Source organism: Sciurus carolinensis, chromosome 12 (genome assembly GCF_902686445.1).
Source record: "Sciurus carolinensis chromosome 12, mSciCar1.2, whole genome shotgun sequence".
NCBI lineage: Eukaryota > Metazoa > Chordata > Mammalia > Rodentia > Sciuridae > Sciurus > Sciurus carolinensis.
In genome coordinates this window covers 56,682,771-56,705,367 of record NC_062224.1, presented here as the reverse complement: position 1 = coordinate 56,705,367, position 22,597 = coordinate 56,682,771, and the positions used below count along the sequence as shown (strand labels likewise).

General features: G+C 38.9%; 1 protein-coding gene across 1 annotated transcript in view; it reads left to right on the top strand.

The window, feature by feature from the left end:
• Pld5 (phospholipase D family member 5) overlaps window positions 1-22,597 on the top strand; it is a 429,659-nt gene that overhangs the window by 74,409 nt on the left and 332,653 nt on the right. The window lies entirely within an intron of this gene.

Genomic DNA, 22,597 nt, shown 5'->3' with positions numbered 1-22,597 from the left:
TGTAATATTTTAGGTAGGGGATCACAAGAACCTAAACTAAAACCATGGCAGTAGAAATCAAGGGAAAGGAATGTAACTGAAGTATAGTTCATATGTAATTTTGGAGGATGTGGCAACAGATTTTTTTATATTTTATTTATTTTTGCATTTAAAAAATTTTTACAGACTACATTTTGATTCATTGTGCACAAATGGGGTACAACTTTTCATTTCTATGGTTGAACACAATGTAGATTCACACCACTCATGAAATCATACATAGACGTAGGGTAATACTGTCTGTCTCATTCTACTATCTATCCTTCCCCTACCCCCTCCCACCCCATTTTCCTCTACACCATCCAAAGTTCCTTCATTCTTCTCTTCCCTCCCCCTGCCACTCCCTCTCATTATGTATCATCATCAACTTATCAGAGAAAACATTTGGCCTTTGATTTTTTGGGCTTGGCCTATTTCACTTAGCATGATATTTTCCAGCTTTATCCATTTACCAGCACATGCCATAATTTTATTCTTCTTTATGGCTGAATGATATTCCATTGTGTATATATACAGAGTTTCTTTATCCATTCATCTGTTGAAGGGCATCTAGGTTGGTTCCACAATCTAGCTATTGTGAATTGAGCTGCTATGAACATTGATGTGACTGCATCACTGTAGTATGCTGATTTAAGTCCTTTGGGTATAGACCAAGGAGTAGGATAGCTTGGTCAAATGGTGGGCCCATTCCAAGTTTTCTGAGGAATCTCCATACTGCTTTCAGAGTGACTGCACCAATTTGCAACTCCACCAGCCACGTGTGAGTGTGCCTTTTCCCCCACATCCACACCAAGACTTATTATTGCTTGTGTTCTTGATAATGGCCATTCTAATTGGAGTTAGATGAAATGTTAGGGTGGTTTTAATTTGCATTTCTCTAATTACTAGGGATGATGAGCACTTTTTCATGTATTTGTTGATCACCTGTATTTGAATAAGGGGAAGTACAACGAGGAAGCCAGGTTTCTGACTTGGTTTCTGGCTCCACCAGCTGAGCGTAGGACATGAACTAAGAGTAACCTTGGGGATGAGGATGAGTACTATCACACATGTTGACCTCAAGGATCTGCAGGAATCCAGGTGGATGTGGCCAGTGGCACTGAGGGTGAGAGCAAGCCTTACATCTCTGATTCCTCAGCTCAACTTTTCTTCCCTGAAGGTGCCAATTTTGGAAAAGTGTCTCCTTGGAATTAATTCTGCAATTCCTAAGTGATAAAGCTATTATCATATGACTTAACAGTCCATTTGGTGCTGGGTTTATTTGTATTTGAAACTCAACAGATTTACAGGTAATTACATTCTACAAAACTGTTGTCTTGGGAATTGGAATGTTCTCCAGTAGTTGGAACTCATTTTAAAAAAACTGAAAAGCACTCATTAGTTTCTGTAGTTGCCTTTTAAAATTTCTTACTATTTTAAAGGGATTTTTTATCAGCACTTTGATACAACACTAACTTGTAATAGCCCAGTAAATTCTTTTAATGCATACAAGCAACCTTGTATTTTCTTCCCTTGTTTTCCCTAGGAAAATTATTACTAAAATAATAAATTATTATTACTAAAATAAATAAATATTTAGTAATAATAAAAATTATTACTAAAATAATAATTACTAGAACTAATCTATGACTTCTAATAAGTATTTCGTTTATGTACTCCCTAAGATTATTGTGCTTTTTGGGAGAAAAACTTTTATATGATATTTATCTTTTTCAGTAGACATCATGCTGTGTTAACAGAACATATCTACACTCCTTATTTAGTAGAAATGGAAATACAAGCCAAGTTAGTTTTTTCTAATAGCCTTAACATTACAACTAACCTGTCACATTGATCTACTTTTACATTCTTTGTACTTACTGAGTATTGTCTCATTTATCTTCATACTGTTCCGTGAAGGGACCAAGTATCATCTCCCTTTGGAAATTGAATCAAAATGGAGCCACTGCTTTTGACTCAGACATATAGCAAATTTGTATTGAGTCAAAGACCAACTCCACCTTCTTTGTCTTCCCAATTCTATTTCTATCTACTTGTTTTAAATTACTCTACCATTTTCAGTTATTTTTAACCCAGAAGAATGATATATTAGTCTTTAAATCTAGATTTGGGAACTCCGACAGCATGGAGATGTATTGCTAATTGAAATATCCTTTTGGGGGCTCTTATTAAGTATCACTATACTGCTGACTGCTAACTTGCTATTTTAGGCTTATATTTGAACATTCTCACTTCTTTTTATTCTCTTCTGTCTCATTTCTCTTTCCATCTTCTTCTTTCTCTTTTCATATAAAATCTCAAGATATTTGGAGATTAAGAACATAAAATGAAACATTTTCTCTTTTCTTTCAATTTCTCTTCTAAAACATTTTAAAACTAATGATTCCATTGTATTGTTTAAAACATAGTCAGATATAAACTTTTAGTATGGGCATATCTGGATTGTTCATTTGATGGGCTGCTTCATAATCTGAAGTCATCCATGTTTGGAACACATATATTTGATAAAGTAAGGACTATTAACCAAGAAAAGTAAAATGTTTTCTTCCTATATTATTTATTTTTAATTAACTACATATATTTTTCAACTCATACATAAAAATGAATTGTACATATTAATGGAGTAATGTGTTTTGTTACATGTATATATGTGTAGTATATTTGTATATGTGTAGTATATTGTATCAGGTTAAATATATCCATCTTCTCCAACATTTATCATTTTTTTGTGGCAAAAACTTTAAAAAATCCTTTCTTCTAGCTTTTTGAAATATACAGTACATTATTTTTATCTATAGTCTCCTTACTGCACACCAGAACTTACTCTTACCTAACTATAACTTGGTCAACCTTTCCCCATCCAAATAGATATATACTTCATTTTAATTGATTTTTACTAAAAAAAAAAAAAAAAAAAAAAAAAAAAAAGGTAGTTACCTATTAAGTCATTCAATGAAATAAAATCACTGATAAACTATTCAAGCCAGAGATTGCTGCATTTAACAGATGAGTACAGTCTGTGGTTGAGAACGTCAAGTACAGAGCATCTGACTCAGGTTTCAGGTTTTTCACACCTGAAAGCAGTGCTGTGTTTTAATTCCAGCAGCCTTGAACAAGAACTTACTACCACACAGCAAGATGTAATCAAATCTTGTCCAGCCGTTGGCCACAGAGACCCACATGATAAGCTAGTTTTGGGATTTGTCTCCAGCCTCATAGGGTTATAAAGCAGGGTTCACCTTCTGCCCTGTCAGCTAACCTTGACATTGAACCAGACTGATCCTGGTCACCCAGACACATCCAAAAGCATTCAAGCAAACAAAGTGTGCTCCTTGTGCTCAGCCATCTGAGAATGTCTTTGGAAACCATGAGGTTATTAAGCTCATACATCTTCAGATTATCAAACCTCGTGATTCCACTGAACCTCAAGCAGTTCAGCAGTGAGAAATGAGTGCCAGCTCCCTTTTCCATTTTCTGCTTTGTAAACATGTCCAATTTAAGTAAGAACACCTGCCCTTCCATGAAAAAAATCAGCAATACTTTTCACTTCTTTTTCTATGATATTTAGTTCAATGTACCTTTTTTTTTGCAACATCAAGGAAAATACAAAATTTTGTGGATTATTGAAATCCAACAAGCTGGTCTCTCGGAGTCCTTAAATTTCAAAACAAATGATGTGTGAAAGCAGTTCAGTAAATGATTTCAACAAGTTTCCCTCACTTCACTGACTTAATTAAAGCAAATTGCTTTCAAAAACTACACAAACTGAGATACCATATTTCACTACATAATTGCTACAGATATTATGCCAATTTTTTTTGCAAAAAAGTGGGGTGCAACCATTATGTGAATTATTTTTTAAATTGTGCCAATACTACTTAAAAATCATTTATTACTGATATGTCTTTGGTATAAGACTAGGATGCAGGGATTACTCATGAATGCATATTAAAATTGAATAGTCCAAATTGATATACCTCATTTCTTTGTGACAGTTCAGTGAATATTTTTCTAGTCTGAAAAAAGGTTAATACATTAATCATTATTAATTTGTCTGTTACAGTCAAAATATTAACTTTGAGAAAATTTACAACAATATTGCATAGTATGGACTTGTAAAATTTAATCTTCTGTGTCTGAAGATTCTACAGCATTATCATTGGTTTGTTATCTAATGGACCATCCTCAGCACTACTTGTATAAGATCTGCTTACATTAATAGTGCAGCACTCTAAACAAACCATGCAAGCCAGCTTTTGAAAACATACTTGACAATACATGTGCACTGAGAATTCTAGATTCATAGCTCAGAATGTACAAGAAGACAGATGCACATCCATATGCCACTGGTGAATGTATTGCTCCTCCATTTCTTTTCTTTTCTTTTCTTTTTCATTTCTGGGGATTAAACCCAGGGGTACTTTACCATTGAGGTACATCCCCAACCCTTTTTACTTTTTTATTTTGAGACAGGGTCTTGCTAGCCTTGAACTTGCAAACCTTTAGTGTACCTGAGAGATTACAGGCATGTTACCACTGTGTCCTGCTGTTTACCTTCTAAATGGTGTGACAGACAGAATTATACCATATGACAATTATGCAATTAAAGGTAATAAACCAACTTTGGCCTGAAAAAAAATGGTGCAGTGATTATGTGGTGGTGATGATTATGTGGTAAAATACGGTAGCTAATGGTAGGATTGTGAAGAAAAAAAATCATATTTGGCTTTTCTCCAGCCCATTATGTAATGGACTTGATTGGCTTCAAAGTTCAGAATACATTTTCTTCCAAATGCATGCTGCCACCAAAGAAGTGATAGTTTGTATACATGCTATTTTAGAATTCCAGCTGTTGTCATTGTTCATTGTGTGTGGATATCTAGTGCTTGTGGTACTAGGTATAGAAGAATGGCTGAACCTGGAAGTTCCAGCAAGGTAGGTGATGTACTCTGTACCCATTTTGCTCTGCATTTAGCTTCCTAAGTTCCCAGGTGAGTCTGCTGCCTTGTAAGGAACTAGGTTGGGACTGGATCCTCAGAAGCTGCATAAATCAGAAAAGTTTCTTGTGAAATGAGAGGACAAAAAGATAGCCAAATGTCCAGCATTGTTTCTTCCTGAAATAATTTCTCATATTCTGCAACAAAAAAAAGATATGGACTGGGGCAGAGGTAAAGAACTTATAAGTTGAAGATGGGAACTGAGCTGTCTGGAGGATGGGGGGCGGGGTGTCACTGATGCACCCGGGACCTGGAGGTGGCTCTTGCTGACATAGCTCCCCTGGGACTATAGAGTGTAAGGAGAAAGTGGAGCTCCAAGCCAGCTCCATCGGGAGCCCTTGAATGAGTTTAGTCCTATGTCACGATGGCATACAAACTTCTTGCTGCTTAAAAACCACTGTTGATGTGAGAGAACTGCCCACGTTGTCATGGACAAGGAGTGATGATAGAGGAGTCCACTAACTTCAAAGAGGAGCGATTGAATTTGGTCCCAGCACTTTAAGATATGAGCCGGCCAGGCTGGGGCTCTGAGCACAACTGAGGTGCCTGGACACGGAAAGAGAAGACAAAGGCAGAAAGGGAAGATAGGCTACTTACTCAATGGGTGAATGGAAGCAGGCATGATTTTCAGTTGAAAAAAATGAAAGAATGTCACCAGTTTTATCCATACCTAAGTTAGCACAGCCAGTCATTTGCTAATGAATTATATTTGGCAAATCAGAACTTATATTCTCTTTAATCTTTGTCAAAAATATTAATACTGTTAATCATAATAACAATAAACATTATTGTTCAGTACTAATAATCAGGTATTAATTATGTGGCCAGACTCTAACAGATGCTTAAAGACATTTTCTGTAATGCTTATAACTCTGCATGATAGATCTTACAAGTCTTCTTCTCTGGAGGTTGTGGTGGGAAAGGGTAACCAACTTGCCCAGAGCTGCCAAGCTAAGTAAGTGATGGCCCCAAAATTCTAACCCAGGTTAGTCTAGTTCTTTAGCCCCTTCTGGATGTTCTTGGCAGCCATCTTTTTTTTTTTTTTTTTTTTCCCATGCTGGATCAATACAGTACCACAAAGGACAAAGATTTCTCATGGGCAGATCATGAGCCTCAGATAAACTGTATTCTCCATTTGTTGTGCAGGTGATTTTGCTTTGGGCAAGCAACGGATTTCATGGGTTCTGTTCTCAGCCCTTTGCCTCTGGACCTACACAGACACCTGTTCTGGTTGTGCAGTCACAGTTCACAGTGCTGCCTGGGGATTCTGGCCTGGGTTCATGCAAGTTCACTGGATGGCAGGGCATGTGGGTTGAAAAGCTTCTCCAAATCCATAGAAAAGACAACTTGATAAAATAAGGGACCAAAATGTGAGAAAGTGAAATTAAAAGACAAGTGGGCAAGAAATACAAGAAATGCTGCTCAAACTCAGTAGAGAGTTGGGCTACGCAAATTAAAGAATCATTATGGTGCTGTTTTATGTCAACTGTTTTATAAAAAAAAAAAAATTGACTAATAGCTGCAGGGTCAATGAGGAATAAGAACACAGCCCTGTTTAGGGGAATGTAGCTTCTCTGGAGGCCAATTGGCATTATTGACCACATTTTTAAATGCCTATATAAATAATCCCACTTTTAGAAATGCATTTTCAAGAAATATAATTTTACATTTATTGTGGCATTGTTTAAAATAGTAAACGAACAATCCCAATATCCATTTCCAGGGAGATTGTTAAGCATTGTGTGTCAGTCAGGCATGGTGGTTAACACCAGAGACTTTGGAACCACACTGTTTGTGGTTGTGCTGCGTACTAGCTCTGTGACCTTGAGGAAGTTATTTACCATCTGTGTCTCAGTTTTCTCATCTGTAAAGGGGATAATAAATAGTAACTCCCTCATAGGGCTATTGTAATGATGAGTGAAAGACATGTCAAGCACTCGGAGCCTGACACGTAGTAAACATCATGGAACTGCAGTCATCCCCCTTGTCCTCACTTTGCTTTCTGTGGTTTCAGTTCCCTGTGGTTTACTGCAGTCAGAGAACACTAAATGGAAAATTCTAGAAATAAACAATTTCACAAACTTAAAATAATTTTTGCAACAGTATTTTGTTATAACTGTTCTATTTTATTATTGTTAATCTCAAACTATCATAGGTGTGTTTGTGCATGATAGGAAAAAATAGTATATATTAGGAGTTGGTTCTGTTGGTGGTTTTCTTGGAACACATCCTTGTAGATAAGGGGGGATACCTGTATTTTAGAAGTTGGTTCTGTTGGTGGATTCTTGGAACATATCCCTTGTAGATAAGGGGGATACCTGTATTTTAGAAGTCTTCTGTGAAATATTACCTTAATCAGCCATCACTATAATGAAATACCAGATTCAGTCAACTTATGAACTAAAGAGATGCTTATTTAGCTCACAGTTTGGAAGGTTCAAAGCCCAAGACTGGACAACCCCCATAGGTTTGGCCTCTGGGAGTTGGCAGGTTTTGGCACATTATGGTGGCAACACACTTAAGAGCTAATGGTTGCATCTTGAATTGGAGCAGAGAGCAAGACAAGACAAGTGGAGTGCCCCAGTGCCTCCCCAGGTCATACCACAGAGACCTCCTGAAGGTCACACCTCCTACAGGTCTGTAGCAACTTTAAAGGTCTCCATACCACCAGGTTGGGGACCAAGCCTTCAGTTACAGTGGATCCTTGGGGGATACTTAGATAATTAAAAGCATAAGTTATTTAAGTAATTTTAGAAATGGGACCACATGGGGTGGAAAATAAAGGAAAACTGTCACGTTTTATATGCTTGTAAATTACTTGAATTTTGTTTGCTACAGGTATGTAATAAGAAAAATTTACCTGTCCAGCATTTTTAAAATTTATTACATATAGTATTTTTGGATATTAATCAAATCATGATATTGGAAAGGCTATCTGGTAGTTTTTGGCATAGCTTAAAAATGGAGATGGTCGGCTTTGGCTACTTCAGAGCCCACAGCAAGCATCTAAAATCAATAGAGTGCTATGAAAACTCTACCGCTGGGGTACCCGAGCGGTTTGGGAACTCAAAATTTTCTGGCTAAGTTAAAAGACCTTGTTGTGAAAATAACAGATTTTCATTTCCTCTCTAATTTTATAACTCTTGGCACCACAACCTTTGTTTTGCTGAGAAATGTTTGAAAAATAAATGAGTGTACACATTGAGTCTTTATCCACTGAGCCACATCCCCAACCCTTTTTATGTCTTTATTTTTTATATTTTCCAAGATAAGTGTGCACGTCTTATGCGGCCTAGAGATTGCAGGGATTTGTGACACTGGAGGGGCTCTCAGGGGAGCGTGGGGGGAGGGGCTTCCTTAGAGCACCGGACTTGAGCCCCAGAGTCACAGATATACTGAAATGACTTGTGAACTCTGCAACCAAGGACTGTGGGGAAGGCTTCTTGCCCCGACGCCTGGGAGCCCCTGTACAGAACAGCAACGGCCCGTGCAAGCGCACCACCTGCTGGGCCCGGGTGGTAATTTCAACTTGGATTGTCAGGGCGAGTTAATGAAGAAAACCCTATTTCTGTACTCAAAATTCTGCACGTTCCTTATTCCAGTGAGAAGAGGTGGATGGGGCAGTTGCCAAATAGCTATATTTGGTCAAGAAAGGAGATTGTTATGGAATTCTAACAACATTATTTTTATTCTTTTTGGAAGAGCAAAAGATTTTTTTTTTTTTTTTTTGCTATAAAAACCAGAGGGTTTTTTTTTCCTTATTTTTCTTTAAAATTTTGAAAAATATAAGCAGTACAAAAAACATTGCAGAGAATATTATAACCACCACCTACAAAATATACAGAATCAACCAGTGCCAATATTTTGTAATCCTGAATACACTTTACCCTTTGAAACTAGAAGAAACAAAATATTACAAAGATGAAATTCCTTTAAAATTTATTTTATTTAAAAATTTTGATTTTTCACTAATATGAAAATTGAATATATTTATGAGTACAGTATGATGTTTCAATATATATTTAAGTTGTGGAATTACTAAATCAAGCTACTTTTTTTTTTTTTCCTCTGGTGCTGAAGATTGAACCCAGTGCCTTGTGCATGCAAGACAAGCACTCTGCCAACTGAGCTACATCCCCAGCCGTAAATTAAGCTACTTAACACACCTCACATACTTCTTTCTTTGTGGTGAGAACATTTAAAATCTGTTTCCCCAGTTTTGAAATTGTAACACATTATTACTAATTACAATCACAGTGCTGTGCAGTTGGTCTTTAAAACTTGTTCACTCTAATTGAAACTTTGTATTTTTTGAACCACATCTCCATATTACTCAGTTCCTTCCCTCCTCCTAGCTCCTGAAGCCACAACTTGACTCTCTACCTCTATGAGTTTGATATTTTTAGGTTTCCACATAAGTGAGATCATACAGTGTTTGTCTTGTGTGCCTGTCTTATTTCACTTAGCATATTGTCCTCTTGGTTCATTCAGGCTGCCATAAGTGATAGAATTTCCTTCCTTTTTTAGGACTGAGTTGTATTCCACTGTGTAAATATTAACCTTTTCTCTATCAGATGAAGTCATTTTGAACCTATCCTTAATCTTATGCCTCTTCCTAATTTCCTGGAATTTTCTCTTATTAATTTGGCAAGTATCTGTGTATTTCTTTTTTTTTTAAATATATTTTGATGTTTAGTAAATATTGCTGAATGCCTTCTACAAGCCAGGTAGAACACACAGGATACATCAGAGGTGAAAAAAAAAAAAAAACAGAGAAAAATGTTTCTAAATATGAAACTTATACACTACCAAAGAGACAAATGAAACTTATGGAATTATGTATTCTATTAGAAGAGAAGAGTGCAATGAGAAAAAATTAAAATTGATATAGAATAAGGGGGATCAGAGTTATTTGAATGGTATGAGCAGTTTTTTTGGTATAAAATGAGGTGATCAAGATAAACCTTTTTGACAAGGTGAGATGTGAGCAAAGAGTTAAAGGAGATAAAGAGTCAGCGAAGTGGTTGTTAAGAGGAACAGCGGCCAAGGCTAGGAGAGATGTGCCTGGCATTTCAGATAGCAGAGAGGCTGCATTAGAGGGAACAAGTGGAAGAATGAAAGGAGAAGGTATTGACGAGGGCAGGAGTTAGTGGTAGGCCCAGGGGACTGGATCGGGCAGAACCTTCTGGACCATTGTTGAAACTTGGGCTCTTACCCTGAGAAAATGGGGAAACCAGGGTTTCAAGTAGGCCAGTGAGCTGATGACTGGATGCTGTGTTGAGCTTCGGTTGTAGGGAGGCGGCAGCAGAGGAAGGAAGGACCAGTGGGAGTCTACCATAATAATCCCAAAAGGAGGCGATGCTTGCCCCGGCCAGAGTGGAACAGGACGAAGGTGAGGCATAGTCAGGTTCTGGATATAAACTGAAAGTAAAGTCAGAATGAATTTCTGACAGATTAAATTGAGAGCATCAGAGAAAGAAAGGAAGATACTGTGATGATGATGAGGATGACTGTTCTTGTCATTATTGAGGCTAAATTCACATAAAATGAGCCATTTCGATTCAGTGACATCTAGTACATTCACCATGACATGTAGCCACATCACCTCTTGTGTTAGATTTCTGTCACTGTGACAAACACTTGAGAGGAACAACTTAAAAGGAGGAAAGATGTATTTTGGCGCACAGTGTCAGAGGTGTCAGGGTATGGTCACTTGGTCCCGTTGCTTTGGGTCTGTGGTGAGGCAGAACATCATGGCAGAAATGTGTGGCAGAGGAGCTGCTCACCTCATGCTGCCCAGGAGACAGAGTGAGAGAAGGAGCCAAGGTCCCAGGGTTCCCTTCCAGGGTCCATCCCAGCGACCTAACTGCCTTCCATTAGGCCCCACCTCCTAATGGATCCACCACCTCTCAGAAGTGCTCTAGGCTGGTGACCACGCCTTTAGCACACAGGCCTTGGAGGATGATTACCCAGACCTCAGCATAGTTCCAGAACACTTTCAGTGCTCCAAAAGGAAACCCAGACTCATTAAGTGGTCACTCCCCATTGTTTCCTTTCCCAGGTATCTGGTAACCACTAATCTACTTTCTGATACTATGGATCTATCTCTTCTGGATATTTTCTGACTATGGACTCATACAATAGGTGACCTTTTGTGTGTGATTCTTTCACTTAGCATCTGTGTTATAGCATGTGTCAGAACTTCATTCCTTTTTATAACCAAATAATATTTTGTCATATGGATAGATGCCACGTTTTGTTTCAGCCATTCGTGGATATTTGGGTTGGTGCCACCTTTGGTTGTTGCAAAAGTATTGCTGTGAATATTGGTGTTCAAGTATATGTTTGCATACTTACTTTCAGCTCTTTAGAATATGTACCTGTGAGTGGAATCACTGGATCAAATGGTAATTCTCTGTTTAACTTTTGGAGAAACTGCCAAACTTTTTTCTGCAGTGCACGAACCATGTACCAGCAGTGTATCAGGGTTCCGATTTCTTGACAACACTTGATATTTTCCATTATGCTTTTAAGTTTTTATTTTATTCAATTCTAGTGAGTGTGATTTCAGAGTTTGGGGCCTATAATAATAGAGTTTCTATAACAGACAAGAAAGACTTTGTGTACAGTAGGATAGGATGGGATGGATGATCTGTGTCCAGTTTGGATTTGAGATACCTCCTCAACACCCAAGTAGCAGTGTGGAATAGACACTGGAGAGATGAGTCTGGAGTCAGGAGGTTTGGGCTGGAGGTACAATTTGGGGAGTGATTGACATTTGGTTGCTATATAAATCTGTGGAACCAAAGGCACTCCAAATTTGAGTGCCTTAAACGAAGTAGTTCGTGACGCAGACCAAAAAGGAACACCCAGTAAGGTGACAGAAAACCAAGTCCATCAACTGAAAGGCCAAGAGGAACAAGCATGTCAAAGAGGAGGAAAACTTGACTGTGTGAAAGGCTCTCAAAGACTCAGTGCCACTGGGCAATAGACCTGGCCAATGTGGTGGGCGTGGGCAGCCTTAAGGAGGGCAGTGTCCATGGAATGATGGGGAGTGGAGTCCCCAGAGGGAACGCTTTCCAGGCTTGGTTACAGAGGGAGGTGAAGGGAAAATGACATGGGAAGGCCTCTTTTAATTTTTTTTTTTAAATATGGGAGAAATAGTTGTTGCATTTTATATGCTGACAAGAGTGATTTAGTATAGAGCAAAAATTATATGCACGTGTCTGTATATCTGCTCACATACATACACACAAACAGCTGCAGAAGAGGGGATGATTACTGAGATGTCCCTGAGAAGTCAGGAGGGAGGGGATGGGATGCAAGGTACAGAGAGCATGACTGTGTCAACTGTGGCAAGACAGAAAGGCAAGCTTAGGAGATTCAGGTGCTGGGAGGTGTGAGGATCAGGCAGTGGGGTCTGTGGAAGTGAAGGAAGAAAGGTCATTAGCTGAGAGTGAGCCAGAAGGAGAAGGTGTTGGAAGTCTGAGAGAGGTGAGGGAATGCGGAAGAGCCCTTGGGAAGGTGGGACGCGGGGTGGAGTAGAGATGGGGGAGTGTTGCTGGGAGCCTGAGGGATCCACGTGTGCGGGCATGAAGCTTGCTTCCCTCCAGCCAGGCTTCGCTGCGTAGGTGGGGAGTGAAGAGTGGGAGAACCCAAGGGCTGGAGGACAGGGAGGTACATCAGAGCTGGGGGCGCAAGGGAGTAGAGGGCGTATGCAGCAGAGAGATTCTGCCGGTGGGTTTTGATTTTGTGTGTGTGTGTGTGTGTGTGTGTGTGTGTGCGCGGGGGGGGGGGGGGCGTGCACGCACTAGAGGGATTGAACCCAGGACCTCACTCATGCTAAGCATGCAGTCTGCCATTTAGCTACCCCCCCAACCCCTGGTTTTGATATTAGGATGAAGAAGGAGGAAAGAGACAACATCAAGGGTTGAATATTAGTGTCACAGTACTATGACCTACAGATTGCAAAACCTAAGAGGGACAAAAATAAATAAAGGTTGGAGGGAGGTTACCTGAGAAAGTGAGAGGAAAAGATAGAAGCTTGTGGGCAGAGTGGGTGGGATGAGTGGAGCTGAGATTTTGAGTTCGTGGTGCTAATGTGGGGGGTGAGTGGCTGAGGCGGGATGGAGGATGAGATTACGGAGAGGGGTGGTTCAAGAAACAGACACCAGTGCGCTGGAAAGATCATCTACGCCTATGCTGAAATGTTGAGGATTGAGCCACAAGTGGTATTGAAAACAGTGACGGTGAGGAAAAAGGAACTGAGCTGGGGTCCGGAGGTAATGGTGACACTGAGGAGCGTCAGGTGATCTGGCCCCATGACCACAGACCCAGAGCTGGTCCTGTTTGGGAGAAGGAAGGGAGAATGAATGGTCTGAGAGCCAGTGAGAGGCGGGGAGGACATCTGTGGGACCTGCCACCCAGTCATGCAAGGTCGAAGGGAGAAGCAACAGCTTCCCCTTCAGAGGGCTGCAGGGCACACGGGGGCGCCAGAGGAGGGTCCATGGGAGCAAGGAGTAGGGAAGGTTGAGGAATAGATTCTACTGCACAAATTGTAGAATTGTTGTGTGTGTATTTGCAAACTTTCAAAAGAAAAGCAAAGTCGTATTAAAAATGAGATTTGTCGCCCATGATTGCAAATCCCTTCCTAAACTCATGCCTGTTCCTCAGAGAATGGATTGCAGCACCCTCTAATACAGCTCCACCGGAGTACGAGCACGTGAAAAGCCTCTGGAACCTGTTTGTTGAATAAATTAGTATAAACATCACCGTGTCAGGTTGAGATCAAGCAGGGTATGGTAGAGGCCTTGCATTCTGAAGGCAATGTTCTGCTCCCTTTCATGGGTCTGTTGTTCCACCTAAGAAATATGTAGTGAGTGCTGAGTACCTGATACTTGCCGGTGTTGAACAGGACAAATAAATTCATGGAACTTAAATTTAAATGAGTAAGATTCATGGGCATGAGAATAAATTTGTGTTTGAATGAAGAGACTTGTGTGTGATTGCAATATTTTTACATTAGGCTCCCAAATATTACTGGAAATCTTATTTTTCATTATGTACAACTAGACTTTTTTTCAGCTCGTAACACTTGAGGAGTGTGTGTATGTGTGTGTGTGTGTGTGTGTGTGTGTAAGACAGAAAGACAGAACAGAGAGAATATGAATGGAGGAGCAGGGAAAACTCCCACCAACTTCGAAAGCCTAGAACACAGAGTACAGAATTATAGATTATGAAGTGCAATCTTTTATTTTGAATTCAGTAATCCAATTTCTACAGTAGACCAAAGAGTACTGTTTGGATACATGGTAATGGAATTTAATTATTTAAAGAAACAGAAATAATGAGCAAGAGTGGTTTTTGTATCTTTGCTGTTGTTTTATTAAGGGCATTTTCTTATTGCAAAGCTAGAGACTTTGGTTGTTGTTTTTTTTTTTCCTATTCAAATGCATATGCAAGAGAAGGTAGGAAATCATGTTGAATTTGGTGACTGATGAGGGATTTGCGTAAACTAAAGGGCTCTTGTTCTTTCTAAAGAGACAGCAGCTTCTGGTCTCCAGGTCTGGGCTCCACTGTGGGAGTTCAGTCCCAGAGGGCCAGGTCTTCCAGTTTTTTCTAATCAAAAAACTAGATTTTAATGAGGTCCCAAGTTTTTAATCCCACCATTTTTACAACACAGCAAAAGCCAAATAAATTATTCATCCCCCAGGTGGCCAGTTTTATAGATCATCACCAAACAAATGATACTATTTGTAATGTCTAGTAACAGTCATGAACACTTCAGACTGTAATTCCAAATATGCAGACTTACCATTTGATCGATGCCCTTGGTATGCAGATGTTTCAGTCTTTACCACTTTATATTTTCTCTGTTGAGAGTCCTTCGGACATCATTGTTCAAAGGAATGTTCTGGAATGATGGCTTAGTTGTAAATGTGTGCTTACCAATACAGTAGCCACTAGCTGCCTGGGACTGAAGAGTATTTGAGATACAGCTAGTGTGACTAAGGAACTGGGGTTTAAACTTTTATTAGATTGGCATTAATTTAAACTTAAATTTAAAAGGTCAGTGACCAGTGGCTACCAAACCTTACAGCCAGGTCTGTATAGTTCTCAACCCCACAGAAATCCAATCAAGAGTTACTGAAATTTCGAGCCAAACCAATGTGTGTCTTTGATCACAAAGTAGAGTAAGAAGAGGAAAAAAACAATCCATTCCAACCAAGGTAGGAATCATGACAAAATTTCATGTCTAAATATATGAAACTTACAAATCAAGCTGACAAACTCTCAAATAAAATATAGTCATCCTTCTACCTCCTACTATGAAGTATTCCTTCAGAGTGGCTGGGAAGGTCAGGTTCAGACTTAGAATCCCTGGACTCCAGGGTCTGTCGTGGAGCATGGTGGCATGGGGGTAGCTGATCTTTCCGTCCCGACTCCAGCTCCAGTCTGCACAAATGGCCCGGTGTGCCTGCCCGAAAAGAGTGGAAATTTACATAAGTAGAGCTCTGGGACCCTCTTTGGGACACTTCTGATCCTGTGGTAGGTTCTTTCTTTTCTCCCTCATGGATGTAGCTACATTTGACTTCAGACACACACAGCTTTGTAGAACCGCCCTGTATAGTGAGCTCCTGTATTGATTTGGGCACGAAGCTCCCCTCTGGGACAAGCACTATCGTCTGATTGATGCCTTTTGGGATCCCATGTAAGCGCCTACCTCATTGCCTACAAATTGAGGGATAATCACTCTTCTAAATGGGCTTGTACTGAATCCTTCAGAGGCAAATTAGAACTGAACTTGGCTGCTGTTTTTAAAGTGTTTAAGATCTGAAGCAAGGAATGGGTACAGATGTGACTTTGGTCAAAGGTTAATGAGCAGAGTTCACTTCATTAAACTGCTTATTTGCCACCACTGAATTGTCCTCAGCAATGAGCCTCAAAAGATTCTTTGTACTTGGAGCAATAATTTATGCTGGAAGAATTAAGGAATAGAAGATGAATTACAGATTGCTTTTAATTTATATAAAGATCAATCCAATGAATTCCATGTGATTAAAGTCATTAGTTTAAAAATCAGGAGTCTTAATGCTTAGAATTTATATCTGGATTATCCTTATCTAAATAAAACTTTTAAGTGACTTACACATTCTTGTATTAAGGTAGATAGAAGGGAAAAAAAAAAATTACCACACTTAAGTATATATGTATGTAAAAAATTCGAGACGTAATAGTTGAAGGACGGCTTCTGAAGCTTATTTTGAACAGTTGATTTATCACATTCTTTCCTGGTTGAAGGTATCTTTGTCCCAGAATTGTCACTGGTAATAAAAGTCATTTTGTTACTGCTTAGAAAGCTAAGAACTATACCCTTATTGTGGTGCGGCTCCCTCTTGTGGTGGAAAAGAAGAACACATGCATGCACAGTTGAACTGTGGAAGAAAAGTAGGATGGTCCTGGGGATAGTACAGAAAGAGTAAATTGTGATGATTTGCAAAGATTCAGGCCCTCTAGTAATTTCTGTCGGTAATTCAGGATTGTCTACAGAACATGAAGTATGCTTTCTACTAGATATTTTGGATCTTGCAAAGCCCTGTGACATCTGACTACTACTACCCTCCCCAACAGCACTCAAGTTTTACTGCTGCCTTCATTTCTTCTCTGTGGTAGCCATTTGTTATGATTAGAAACGATCTTGTTAATTTTGTATCTCAAAAGATGCCATAGGTGTAATTAAATATTTTACTCCTGAAATATATTTTGCCGTGTGTTACTCTTCATATGTACAAATGCTTGGCAATCTTGGGTTAGTTTTAGAAAGTGATGGTTTCTTTTTCTTACTGCCTTGACCTACCTAATTTTGCCTCAGCCAACATCAGTTTAAGCCTATTGAAAGAGAAGCCTTTGAAACATTATTAGAAACTGAAAGGCATCCTACATGCTTTATGGTTCTTAAACTAAGTTTGCTTAAGATTAAATGTGAAAGCACCATCTTGCTTGGGTGATTATTCTTAAGTGACTCTATAATCACTGGTGCATGCTGAGCTCTCTCAGCCTTGCTGCCTGAATTGGTTGCAGCTGGACAGGGGTGAGTGAGGCTAAATATCTCCAATGCCAGAGAAAAACAGGTTACATAGGAAGATAGAATTTGAATTTCAGATTGGAGATGAGAGAGACAAAGTAAGATAAACAGTTCCCAACACTTGTCTACATTCTTTGCAGGGTGTGGAGGATAGGATATATGAATGTCATTCTTTTGCTATGGAATAATTGGAAGTCTACTTTTCTTTATTTCCTCTAGATTCCTGTGCACCAGAAAGTTCTGGATTGTGGTGACAATAAATGGGTGTCACGGTAACCAGTGGGAGCTTTCATTTTCTTGTGATTATCTTTTTGGAATGCCTAATAAACTTTTCATTAATGCAGGACCAACATTTGAACATATTGAATAAGTGAATAATGAGTACTCTGTGGAGAACGTAATAATGTCTTGTTAGGCTTCTCAAATGCGTTTTAAATAACTTTGAAAGATGCAATAAAGATTTCATTTTAAAAAATGGATTCATTTATAAGAAAACACTAAATGAAATAGATGCTATTAATATGACTTTTGTCTTAGTCCATTCAGGCTCCTGTAACAAAAATACCATAAATTGAGCCTTATAAACAATGGAAATTTATTGCCGACAACAGTCTTGGAATCTGGGAAATCCAAAATTAAAGCAATTAGGTTTTTAGTGAGGGCCTGGTCTCTGCTTCAGCAATGGTACTTTCTTGCTGTGTGCACACATGATGGAAAGTACAAAGTTCCCTGAGTTCCTTTTGTAAGGGTGCCTTCATAACCCTGTCATCTCCTAAAGACTGCCTCTTAAAGCCATCATAATGGGGGATTAGGATTCAACATGTGAATTTTGAGGGGAACATAAAGATTCATACCATAGCACATTTGTAGATGGATTTCTCTTTCCTTGCATGCTTCCATGTTCATAGGGGAGGGAGAAGCTCCTTTGGGTCTCTCAGCTCCTGGATCTCATTTGTTTGTCGTACCTGGAGATGCTACCTGTTAGGGTGTGTGGAAGAGCAGATTCTAGGGGTGCAAAGGAAAGAACTGGCCTTTTAAATTTCCACATTTGTTTTAATGAAAGTATATAAACTATTGTTTTATAAAAAATTCCAAAACTTTTTCTCTTTCTCTCTCTAGAAATTCTTAATTTCCTTCCTGATGATATCTGAAGGTGGGTATCAATGAGGTGGCTGTGATTCAGGAATCAAGCTGAGAAGTCTAACAATTTCAATTAACACAAGTGTCCACACAATTTTTTACATCAATTTAATCCTGATTCATCCAACAGGCAAACGATTATTCAGAAATCCCCTTTTCATGATCCCTTGTTGTTTCTACTAGGTTAATTTATTCGAGAGACAAAGTCAGTTTTACTTAGGGGAAAAGGTGCCAATACACTGAGCATTTCTTATTGCAGCAAAAGCACAGATTTTAAATCTGCTTAAGTTTGTGCAGGGCTCTGATACAGATGGAAGGAAGGTGCACACTGACTTTAATGCACCTCCTGCCTTTAGCTTGTCATTCAGTCCTTGGGGAGGATGAAGGGAGGTGGCACAGACAGTGAGTGCTGAGCAGGAGTCCCCATGGGAATTGGTGGTAAAAATCAATCCTGGAAGAGAGTGTTTTATATGCAAAGGCCTGGAAACATGAGAGAGTGTAGCCTTTGGAGGGCCTTGCAAACCAGTTCTTTGTGACTAAAGCATAAAGTACTTGTAGGGGTGTGGTGGGAAAAGAAACTTAAAGGGGCCCCTCCAGGTAGAACCTTATATGCCAGGGTAAGTAGTCTTAGTTTTATCTGACATAAGGAGGATGCCATTTAAGAATTTTAAACAGGATCTGAGGGTGTAGGTCAGTGATAGAGTGTTTGCCTAGCATGTGTGAGGCCCTGGATTTTCTGGTATGGAAAAAGGGTTAGGGTTAAGGGGGCAGATTTTAAATGGGAATAGCATGTTTACAGACTGACTAGATATGCCTAAACATAAAAATAAAGCCCAGGGCATCCTGGACATGGCAGAAGATAGTGTGTGATTAAATGTTCAATGGTTGGTATGGAGATGAGTGCCAGTCAGAGGAGAAGCAGAATTGTCATGGGTTGAAGCCATACGAAATGTCTTCCCGAAGGAGGAAGGCATATCTTTGCACCTTGAAGAATAAGTGGGAAAAAAAGGGTGATGGTTTGCTGATGCTGTTGAGGGGACTTTCACTGCTGACAGAGACAAAGGCTAGTAGGAAGAGGCAGATGAACCTTTTTCCTGGTCATGCTGCAATAGATGTGACGGTCACCTTCCACTGGAGAAGTGTAACTGGGCTCAGTGTGGGAATAGTCAAAGCAGTGCATCTGGGTGTGTCCTTGAGAAAAGATGTGGGGATTAAATGAGACCCCCAAATTAAGCAACATTGCCTCACTCCAGCTTGGGGACAAGTACCTGACACTCAGAACTGCTGAGCAGTTCTTTAAGGGAATGTATGCAATCCCTAAGTGTCTAGAACCTACTATGTACAAGCTTTGAGCTACGTCTTGGCCATATATTGTCTCCTCTGGACACCTGATTTGTCTACTATCTCTGCTGTTCGAAAGTCCATTGCCCACAGGCAGTGAAGATGTGATTGGTTTTCTTGGACGCTGTTGAATCATAGTTCCTTCTGGATGCTATCAAACCTGATAAGTGCTTTGGACTCTTCTGAAATATCAGATCACTTGGTCTTCAGTATGAATTTTATTTTGCAGGTTGAATGAACTCTGGAACAAGGGTTTAGAGTTTTGCTAAAAGTTATTCCTGCACCTTTCTCAACCTAATCTTATGAGGGGATGTGAACGTTGTCTTTTTGATAAAAGGAAAAGCAGTTATGAAAGAAACTTAACCTAATAGAATGCATCAGTCTCCAAGCAAAAGGAATTTTTTTCCCCATTTTTTATTGGCGCACTGTAATTATACATAATAGTGGAATTTGTTGCTACATATTTGTATGTGCACATAACATAACAATATAATTTGGTTAATATTGTTCTCCAGTACTTCCCCTTTCTCTCTTTTCCTCCTTCCCCCTGGTTCCTTTTTTCTGCTCTTTTGGTCCCCCTACTATTTTATTGAGACCCTCCTGACCTTTTTAAAATTTTCTTTTTCACTCTGACTTCCAAGTATGAAACATATGACCCTTGACTTTTTGAGTTTGTCTTGTTTTACTTAATATGATGCTCTCAGGTTCCATCATTTTTCTACAAATGACATATTTTCTTTCTTCTTTATGGCTGAATAAAATTCAGTTATATATATATTTTTTTCTTTATTCATTCTTCTATGGATGGCTACCCAGGCTGATTTCATAATTTGATTATTATAAATTGTGCTGCTACAAACATGGATATGCATGTATCACTACAGTATACTGATTTTAATTCTTTAGGCTAAATACGGAGGAGTGGTATAGCTGAGTTAGATGGTGACTCTATTCCTACTCTTTTGAGGAACCCCCATAGTGATTTCCCTAGTGGTTATACTAATTTACCACTAGCAGTGTAAAAATGTTACTTTTCCCCCACACCCTTTCCGGCATTTATTATCTTGGTGTTCTGGATGCCTGGCGTTCTAATTGAACTGGAATGAAATGAAATCTCAATGTGGCTTTGATTTGCGTTTCCCTAATTGCTAAAGATGTTAAACATTTTTCATGTATTTGGCCATTTGTATGTCTTCTTTTGCAAAGTATCTGTTTAGTTCATTTGCCCATTTATTGATTGGATTTTTTATTTTTTATTTTTTTGTGGTAGGCTTTTGAGGTTTTTTTGTGTATTCTGGATATTAATCCTCTCTTGGTAGAGTAGGTGGCAAAGATTTTCTCCCATTCTGTAGGCTCTCTCTTCTCACTCATGTTTCTTTGGCTGTGCAGAAGATTTTTTAATTTGATGCTATCCCATTCATTAACACAGTTTTATTTCCTGAGCTTTAAGGGTCTTATTGAGGTATATTGCCTGTGGGTATATGTTGGAGCATTGTATCTACATTTTCTTCTAATAGTTGCAAAGTTTCAGTTCTAATTTATAGGTCTGTAATTCATTTTGTGTTGACTTCCATGCAGGCTTAGAGATAGGAATCTAGTTTCATTCTTCTACATATGAATATCTAATTTTCCTAGCACCATTTGTTAAAAAGGCTGTCTTTTCTCCAACATCCGGTTTTTGGTATCTTGGTCAAGGATGAGATGACTATATCTATGTGGGTTCCTCTCTGTGGGTTCTTTCTTTTCCATTGGCCTGAGTATCTCTTTTTATGCCAGTACTATGCAGATTTTGTTACTATAGCTCTGTAGTATAATTTGAAGTCAGGGATTATTATGCTTTGCCTTTTTTTTTTTTTTTCCTTAGAATAAAGAGAAGGGATTTGGCCAATCTGTGGGACTCTGCCAATATTTTCAACATTTTCAACAATTCTGGGAAAATAATAATGAATTCATCTAGTAAATATCATACAGTGGAATAGATGTGGAGATACAACCACTCAAGCTCTGGGGTTACTTTTTATTAGAAGGACCAGAACACCCTTGCCATAAGAGATCTCATTTTTGAAAAATGATTCCTTTCACATCAGAGCTCGTGGTACCTTATCACTAATAAGGACCTTTTTCTGGGTTCTGCCAGGGAAGGGCAGTCCCACGGACTCTAAACATAAGCCCTGACTAATACAGTGCCCATCAGGCTTCAAGCAAGAGGAATTTTTACCTATTGTGTGGAACTCTGCCAACATTTCCAACAGTTCTGGGAAAATAGTATATTCATTAATTCAGCTAGTAAATACCTTACAGTAGAATAGGTGCTAGAGTGGGGATACAGAAGTGAGCAACAGAAATACTGTAATTACCCACCTGGAACTTACAAGTGGGAAGGGAAAGGAAACATTTTGGCAATCAATAGACATTTTTGCTTAAATGGACTATTATTTTAAAGACTCATGGTCTGAGCTTTGGATGAGGTCCAGTTATTCTCGAGTGCTAACTGGGTGGTTAAATCCTTCTGAGGTTAAAATTTTAAGCAATAAAATGTGGTCAAAGCATAGGAAAAGCAAACTGAACAATAGTTTACAATGATAGAGAAACACAGGCTTTATTTAATACATCTTAGAAAATAGGGTCCCTGCATTTGAAGAACTTCAAGTTTATTCTTTAAGATACTGCTGTGCTTAGCATGATATTCTCCAGCTCCATTCATTTACTGGCAAGTGCCATTATTTCATTCTTCAGGGGTATGGAGATAGGAAGGATAGTAGAGTGAATCAGACATTATTACCCTGTGTACATATTTAACTGTATGACGGGTGGGATTCTACATCATGAATAACCACAAGAATGAGAAATTATACTCCATTATATATGATGTATCAAAGTGTATTCTAGTGTCATGTGTAACTAATTAAAACAAATAAGAAAAAAAAATTTTAAAAAGCTACCTCTGTGCTGCATGCACTATGGTGATACACAAAGAACTTTTCTTCCCACCTGT